The sequence below is a fragment of the Triticum urartu genome, chromosome 3 (assembly GCF_003073215.2).
Source record: "Triticum urartu cultivar G1812 chromosome 3, Tu2.1, whole genome shotgun sequence".
NCBI classification, from domain to species: Eukaryota; Viridiplantae; Streptophyta; class Magnoliopsida; order Poales; family Poaceae; genus Triticum; species Triticum urartu.
The window spans coordinates 652,475,814-652,485,254 of NC_053024.1; positions in this window are offsets into that span (position 1 = coordinate 652,475,814).

Genomic DNA, 9,441 nt, shown 5'->3' on the forward strand with positions numbered 1-9,441 from the left:
CAATATAAGTGATATGATATGGCCATCATCATCTTGTGCTTGTGATCTCCATCTCCAAAGCGCCGTCATGATCACCATCATCACCAGCGCGACACCTTGATCTCCATCCTAGCATCATTGTCGTCTCGCCAACTTATGCTTCTACGACTATCGCTACCGCTTAGTGATAAAGTAAAGCATTACAGGGCAGTTGAATTGCATAGAATAAAGCGACAACCATATGGCTCCTACCAGTTGCCGATAACTCGGTTACAAAACATGATCATCTCATACAATAAAATATAGCATCATGTCTTGACCATATCACATCACAACCTGCCCTGCAAAAACAAGTTAGACATCCTCTACTTTGTTTTTGCAAGTTTTACATGGCTACTACGGGCTGAGCAAGAACCGTTCTTACCTATGCATCAAAACCACACGATAGTTCGTCAAGTTAGTGATGTTTTAACCTTCACAACGACCGGGCGTAGCCACACTCAGTTCAACTAAAGTTGGAGAAACTGACACCCTCCAGCCACATATGTGCAAAGCACGTCAGTAGAACCAGTCTCGCGTAAGCATACGCGTAATGTCGGTCTGGGCCGCTTCATCGAATAATACTGCCGAACCAAAGTGTGACATGCTAGTAAGCAGTATGACTTGTATCGCCCACAACTCACTTGTGTTCTACTCGTGCATATAAAATCTACGCAGAAAACCTGGTTCGGATGCCACTGTTGGGGAACGTAGTAATTTCAAAAAAAAAACCTACGCACACGCAAGGATCATGGTGGTGCATAACAACGAGAGGGGAGAGTGTTGTCTACGTACCCTCGCAGACCGTAAGTGGAAGCGTTTATCAACGCGGTTGATGTAGTCGTACACCTTCACGATCCATCCCGATCAAGTACCGAACCTACGGCACCTCCGCATTCAGCACACGTTCAGCTCGATGACGTCCTCGCCTTCTCGATCCAGCAAGAGGGGCGAAGTAGTAGATGAGTTCCGGCAGCATGACAGCATGGTGACGCTGTTGGTGAAGAACAATCTACGCAGGGCTTTGCCTAAGCACTACGAAAACTATTATGGAGGATAAACTAGAGAGGACGGGGTTGCCGGCACACGTCTTGGTGTTTCTTGATGTGTCTTGGGTGCTAGCCCTACCCCTCTATTTATATGTTGAGCCTTGGGGTCAAAACTTGGAGTAAAAGCCTCCACAAAGTCGGTTTCACCCGAAAGGCAAGAGTCCATCTCAGACTCCAGGGCCAGACGCCAGGGTTCTCGGCGTCTGGACCCAGACGCCAGTCACCCTGGCGTCTGGACCCTGGACTCCGCAAAACTTCCTTTTGCGCTTTCCAAAAACCTTGTGGGCTTTCCCCTTTGGCCCAAATAAAGTGTTCTCGTACCCAAACATTTCAGGAAACATCCGGAACCCCTTCCGGTGAATTCCGGAACCCTTCCGGAGACCAAACACTATTATCCCTTATATCAAACTTTATCTCCGGACCATTCTGGAGTTCCTCATCATGTCCGTGATCTTATCCGAAACTACGAACAACATTCGGTTACCAACATACATAACTCATAAATACTATATCGTCAACGAACGTTAAGTGTGTGAACCCTACGGGTTCGAGAACTATGTAGACATGACCAAGACACTTCTCTGGTCAATAACCAATAGTGGACCCCGGATGCCCATATTGGTTCCTACATATTGTATGAAGATCTTTATTGGTCGAACCGCATAAGAACATACGTTGTTCCCTTTGTCATCGGTATGTTACTTGCCCGAGATTCGATCGTCGGTATCTCAATACCTAGTTCAATCTCGTTACCGGCAAGTCTCTTTACTCGTTCTGTAATACATCATCCCGCAACTAACTCATTAGTTACAATGCTTGCAAGGCTTATAGTGATGTGTATTACAGAGTGGGCCCAGAGATACCTCTCCAACAATCGGAGTGACAAATCCTAATCTCGAAATACTCCAACTCAACAAGTACCTTCGGAGACAACTGTAGAGGACCTTTATAATCACCCAGTTACGTTGTGACGTTTGGTAGCACACAAAGTGTTCCTCCGGTAAACGGAAGTTGCATAATCTCATAGCCATAGGAACATGTATAATTCATGAAGAAAGCAATAGCAACAAACTAAACGATCAAGTGCTAAGCTAACGGAATGGGTCAAGTCAATCACATCCTTATCCTAATGATGTGATCCCGTTAATCAAATGAAAACTCATGTCTATGGTTAGGAAACATAACCATCTTTGATCGACGAGCTAGTCAAGTAGAGGCATACTAGTGACACTATGTTTGTCTATGTATTCACACATGTATCATGTTTCCGGTTAATACAATTCTAGCATGAATAATAAACATTTATCATGAAATAAGGAAATAAATAATAACTTTATTATTTCCTCTAGGGCATATTTCCTTCAATGATTGTTACATGATCGATTGCATCTGGCATAATTCTCCATCACCGATCCAATGCCTACGAGTTTTTTCCTATATTGTTCTTCGCTTATTTACTTTTCCATTGCTATTGTTACAATCACTACAAAACCCAAAAATATTACTTTTGCTACCGTTACCACTACTATCATATTACTTTGCTACAGATATTAAGTTTCCAGGTGTGGTTGAATTGACAACTCAGCTGCTAAATACTTGAGAATATTCTTTCGCTCCCCTTGTGTCGAATCAATAAATTTGGGTTGAATACTCTACCCTCAAAAACTATTGCGATCCCTTATACTTGTGGGTTATCATTCGCTTTGAATAAAACTCCACCAGCAAGGCCCAACCTTGGTTTTACATTTGCCTAACAACCTATTACCCTTCCCTTAGGTTGGAAAACCCGAGGTTCATCTTTAGTTTAAACCCCCGGGGCCAGTGCTTCTCTAAGTGTTGGTCCGAACCGAGCTGCCTGCGGGCCACCTCGGGGAAACTTCAGGGCTGGTTTTACTCGTAGCCTGTCTCATCCGGTGTGCCCTGAGAACGAGATACATGCGACTCCTATTGGGATTGTCGGCACATCAGGTGGTCTTGCTGGTTTAGTTTTACCATTTTCAAAATGTCTTGTGCACCGGGATTCCGAATCTGATCGGGTGTCTCGCGATGGAGGATTGTCTCAATGGATTGTGAGCTTGTGATGGGCTAAGTTGGGACACCCCTGCAGGGTATAAACTTTTGAGAGTCATGCCCATGGTTATATGGCAGATGGGAATTTGTTAATGTCCGGTTGTAGAGAACTTGACACTTGACTTAATTAAAATGCATCAACCGCGTGTGTAGCCATGATGGTCTCTTTTCTGCGGAGTCCGGGAAGTGAACATGGTTCTTGTGTTATGGTTTTGCATAAGTAGTTTCAGGATCACTTCTTGATCACTTCTAGCTTCACGACCGTTGCGTTGCTTCTCTTCTCGCTCTTATTTGCGTATGTTAGCCACCATATTTGCTTTTGCATGTTGTAGCTCCACCTCACTATCTTATCCTACCCATAAGCTTAAATAGTCTTGATCTCGCGGGTGTGAGATTGCTGAGTCCTCGTGACTCACGGTTACTTCCAAACAGTTGCAGGTGCCGATGATACCAGTGGAGGTGGCGCAACCGAGCTCAAGTGGGAGCTCGATGAAGATCTTTGTCGTTGTTTTGTGTCTTTTCCGGATGATCAGTAGTGGTGCCCAATTGGGACGATCGGGGATCTAGCATTTGGGGTTGTCTTCTTTTATTTTGGTTCCGTAGTCAGACCTTGATTGTACTCTGGATGATGTATGTTTAACTTGTAATTTGTGTGAAGTGGCGATTGTAAGCCAACACTTTATCCCTTTATTATTCAGTACACGGGATTGTGTGAAGATTACCCTCTTGCGACAAAACCACCATGCGGTTATGCCTCTAAGTCGTGCCTTGACACGTGGGAGATATAGCCGCATCGTGGGTGTTTCAAGTTGGTAATCAGAGCCATCCCCGACTTAGGAGCCCCCTGCTTGATCGAATCGTTGACGTTGTTGAGTCTAGAACAAAAATGTTTTGAGTCTTAGGATTATATATATCGGAGAGTAGGATTCTTTTTACTCCTCAGTCCCTTCGTCACTCTGGTGAGGCCTCCTGACGTAGAAGTTTTGACTTTCCTCTCATCAAATTTCACGAAAAAAATTTAGGATCACGCGGGTATCTTGGGATCGTTCCGATAGTCTTGTGATGAGAACATTGTTCTTGGTGCCTCCTAACATTTAGGGGTTGTGGCAGTGTCCCGGGGAGTTGAGGTCCAAGGTGTTGTCGTCACAATTTATCGTTGCAGTTCTGGAATACCTGAGTTCGCCGACATCAAAAATCTCTTTTATGCAGTTGTTGGTGAGATAACCTCGACGCCACCCAGTACTGGGGTGGGAGTTCGGGAGTATTGCCATAGCTCGTATAACGGATGCTTTTCGAAGGTTGAGGTACATGATTTCCGAAGGTTTCTTGGTTATGTGTTGAAGGATGGATACAACTAGATGTAGGGATTGTTAGTTTGGGTGAGATATTATGCTTCCCCTGTATCCCCAACACCAGATTGCATAACCAGAAAGTTTCGGGAGTTTTATAGGTGGGAATTCAAGTATCACGTAGCATATCCTTCCAACATACACATGATACGATATGGGGTCTATCATATGTTTGTTTCCTGCTTATTCTGCAAGCCAAATACTTTGTTTTGTTTTGAGTTGTGGTATTTGAGTTGCTTCAATGTCAAGTGTTGATTCCATACCTTCCCTAAGTAGTGTTCTCATATATCTATGTGGATGCTAATCTTTCTTTTTTATCGAGATTGTCATGTCAATTCTTTTTCAACCGGTGTGTTTCTCTTCAAGTGGATCCGATCATTTCAACATCCGCAAGATCAACTCTAAGTTTTCTCGATGGTATCCATTCCATCTGCCCAAGTTGCCTTTGTTTTCCCACCCTCCCACCCTTTTTCTTAAAGGACTCAGATTTCTTAATCAAGTATCCTTTTTATTGATGGGAAGTCTCTTCATTCTTTTCCATCAATATTCTATCCGGTGATTCTCATGAAGATACTAAGGAAGCTTCAAGTTCGTCATTCTTCACTCCTTTTCTTATCTGGTGGATTCAATTCAAGCTTTGTCGGTCATTTCTTTTTCTTCATTTCAAATGTTTTCTCATGCCAGTGCACCTCTTAATCATCCACCTCTTGATATTCTTATTTATCTGGAGGGCTAAAGATATCACAGAAGATTCAAGTTTCTATTCATAATCCTTTCAAGCTATTTCGAGGTCTTAAATTATTCAAGCCATTTATTTCAACCGACGCAATCTATCTTTTAAATTGTTCAATGGTGTTTCTTTTGAGTGGGCCCTAACCCACAGGTCTTTTCACGGGATCTTACCTGACTCTTCTAATTTTTCCGAAGCTATTCTGAAACTCATTTCAAAGTGTGACGTAAGAATGGATTCCATCAGTAATATGCCTTTCCAAGATTGGTTCCAAATTATTTTCATTGTTGTTTCAACCTCTTCGCTTTTCATTCTCTCAGAGCATCTCAACAATTTTGGTGGTGTTTCTCGTCGTCATTCTCGAATTTGAAGACCGAAGAAGAGTTTTTTCCTCCAAATCTTGCTCCGTTCACGTGAAGATTCGTGGTTCTAGCTTCGTGCCATCCTCACAATTATTTTCGATTGTGAGAATTCTTTTCACCCATACGGAGCAACTCAAGAGTCTTTTCAAATTGATTCTCTGTAGCCCATCATCTCAGAATTATTCATTCAAGCTTTCAGCTCCCGTTCTCCAAATCATACCGGTGCATCATTCAAGTACTCTCTAATCAGTTCGTGATCTCTTTGTCATCTTGTATCTAAATTCTCTCAAGTGTCTTCGTGCATTTTTAATGCTTCCCGGAGAGCCATTCTCTTTTTTTCAATCGTTTTTGATTCTTACGGTGGTATGTTCAAGATTCCTCTTCCTTTGCTATCATATCAATTCATTCGTTCTTCCCAAATCCTAGCGGTGGTTTGTTGAAGACCTTCAAGTTGAGCTATATCTCTCCATAATCGTTTCCACGAGAATAAGTAGTATGACAAATCCGTTGCTTTTCATCAATTTAAATTGATGAAGGATATGCAAAACGTAATTCTTATTATTGTTTCATCCAAGTGATATAGTTTCTTCTTTCCAGAGCGTTCATCGTGACACATTTCGCGGTTCGAGATACTTCATCTTTTCTTTTCCAGAGTTCCAAGCTTCCCGCTTTATCTCGTCATGAAGCTCCATCTAAATCATCGCAAGGCTTCACCTTATGTTCTCAACTTCTCTTTCTTTTTATCATCCTTTTATTACCGGAGTTCTTCATGGAGGCTCTACATGGTTTTTCGTCAAGGATTGCTTTCATTCTTCAATTGTTCTTCAAGATTTCTCTCGAAGCTAAGATCCGCCAAGCTATACTCTAAAATAAACATGGTGTTCAGCACATGAATTATCTGAGGAGTTCAAGCATTCTTCATCTTGCATCCGAAGTGCACTCCTTCCTATCTCATCTTTTGAGGTGGTGTTATGCCATTGTTGATAATTTCCCTTCGTGTTTCATGATTCACAAGTTTTCAAGAGTGACATATTTAAATCCATCATTTTCTCTTCGCTCAAGACATCTTTTAAACCAATCAATCTCTTTGTTAGAGTTATCTTGGGTTATATTTCACCTACAGCCTTCCCTAAGGAATGTTGTTATTGGGGTGCTTAACAATGATCCAAGTTATCTCTTTATCATCTTCGTGGAAGAAGTTTTTCATCTCTTTGGTGCTCTCAATCAAATCTTTTTTCCCGTGAGTGGCAGGTTCTCACCTCATAATGAGATGTTTTCCATAAGTCCACAACAAGCTTACTCTTTTCGTTGTTGGTTTTCCAACAACTCCGTTTGACCCTTCTCCTAGACATGCTTTTTCAAGCTCATTTCAGGTAGAAGATGTTGTTTTCTCCTCCGTTCTTTTGATACCATTCTTACATTTGTTCCGGAGGCATTGTGATGTTGCTCTCTTCGACCCATCATCTTGTTATGTCAAGATCATTTTCAATTACTTCCATTTACAGTCAGAGTGATGAACAAAATTATATCATTCTTATTCCTTCTCTATCTTGTTTTAACCGGAGTGTTGTGTCTATCATTCCTCTTCTAACTGGACTCTCATCCAAGTGCTTTCATTTTGCCAAGTTCATATTCTATGCCTTCAATTTCCAACCGAAGTGTTGTCGTAATTGATCTTTATCGTTCCTTGTACATCTCGTTTCAACCGGATTGCTTGCATGTACTTCTTGTCCATTGCAACCCTTTTCTTATGCCTTTCAACCTAAAAGGCTCTAGTAAGGTTCCTTGTTCCTCTTTTCTAATGGAGTGTTTTCAACTTTGTTCATCTTTGTTGTATTTTTTCTTTCAATTTGTTCAACTTCGCAAGGTTCTTCAGTTTCACACATTTGTCAAAGAAGCAACTTAGTTTTACCTCTTCCCCTTCCTCTTCCGTCGCCATCCTAGATCTCGGGACGAGATCCTCTTGTAGTGGTGGAGTGTTGTAACGCCCCGAGACCGTTGCGTCAGGTGTCTTCCAGTTATTCGCCGTTGTTTCCTCGTCATTCGCTTGTGTGTTGCATGTTGCCATGTCATCATGTGCATTACATAATCATGATTTCAAAACTTGCATCTGTTCGGGTCCCCCATTTTCTTTGTTATCCGTTCTGAGCCCAGGCACACTCGCATGCGCCCGCGGCACGTCCGAAATAGTATTTTATAAGTGGCCGGAGAATGTTCTCGGAATGGGATGAGAGTTGGCATGCGGTCTTGTTATGTTGTAGGTAGGCCTCCTGCCAAGTTTCATCGCATTTGGAGTCCGTTTGATGCCCTAATGGATAACTATAGCGGCATTATAGTCGGTCAAACGTCGGACGTTTTCGGTCTCCGAAAACTGCTATCGGGCCTCTCTCTTCTCTTCTCTTCTCTCAGCCCGAGGCCTTCTGCACAGCCCACCTGCAGCCAATCTAGTCCACCTGTGTCCGGAGCCGCACAAGAGCAATCCGAGGGTCCAAAAACCACCAACCCCCCCTAACCCAAGCCACCTACCCTATATAAACAACCCCTAGTCCATTTTTGGACAAACCTAGCTCTTCCCATACCCCTAGACCCCTTCTCCTCGGATCCGCCGCCACAAGCCTCAGCCAACCCCCTCCACCTCGAAATCCGCCGCCGACCAGCATCCCTTTGCCACTTGGCGCATCCCCAACGGTTAGCGCCGCCGCAGCCGCCCGCCCCAGCGAACCACCGAGCGCCACGTCGCCCCCTCAGCCTCCTCCACCACTGTGGCCCTCCAGGCCTATCCAAAGGCCCACCCGGGCCCAAATCGCGCTGCCGCTGTGCGCCCGAGCGTGCTCGCTCGCCCGCTCATACGCCTCCTCCCGCTGGAGCCCCGCGCCGCCTCGCGCTTCGCCTCCATCCTGCCAGCCACTGGAGTGCCGCCGCCGGCGACCTCCAGCTCAGGCCAGAGCTACATCGTCCCTGCCTCTTCTCTCTCTCTTCTCCTCCCATCGCTCACCTCGCCATCTCTCTCTTTCTCTCCTGCAGGTAACAGTGCGCCCCGCCGCCGTTCATCCAATGCTCTGCCTCGCCGCCGGTCGGATCCGGCCACATTCGCCTCGGATCCGTCGCCCCGACCCGTTTCCGGCCTCCCTTACCGTTGGCTCGCCCGGATCAGGTGGATCCGGCGAGCTCTTCGCTGCCGCCGTCCGCATCGAGCTTGTGCTCGATCCTCGCTTCAGGAACGAGACGATGAGCGCTCAGCAACCGCGTTGACCGCTTTGGTCAGATCCGATGGGCCCGCGCTGCTTCCCCGTCAGTCCAGTGCGCCTTCTCTCCAAGGCCCAGCCATGGCCTCCTCTCTGGCCCAGCTTCAGTTTTGGCCTGCTAGGACCGATGTGAGCAGCTCCCCCAAGCCCTTCACCCACATCTATTTTTTTCCCTGCTGTGAATTTGTTAATTATTCCAGAGAAAACCTGTTTTACAGATTAGCCCCTAAAATCTTCATGCATTTAATAACCCTTGAACCATGCATCGGATTAACATAAGTTATATATGAAAAATGCTTAGATTTTTGTCTAGTTTCATAATATGCCACTTTCATGCATGCTTAAAATGTTTAAAATGATGTTTGTGTTTATTTTGCATAATGCCATGTTAAAATGTTTTATTTCATAACTAATTAACCGTAGCTCCGAATTTAATAAACGTTATATGTAAATAGGGTAGAAAAATGCCTAGTTTAACATGTTGCACTTATCTTGCATGTTTAACAACTCTAAAATATGGTTTAGGGCATAACAGTACCAACTCTAAAATTTGCATATGAGGATTTTCCGGATTTGTTGTTTGTTGTTACGGCCTCATTTAAACATGCCTAGATAGGT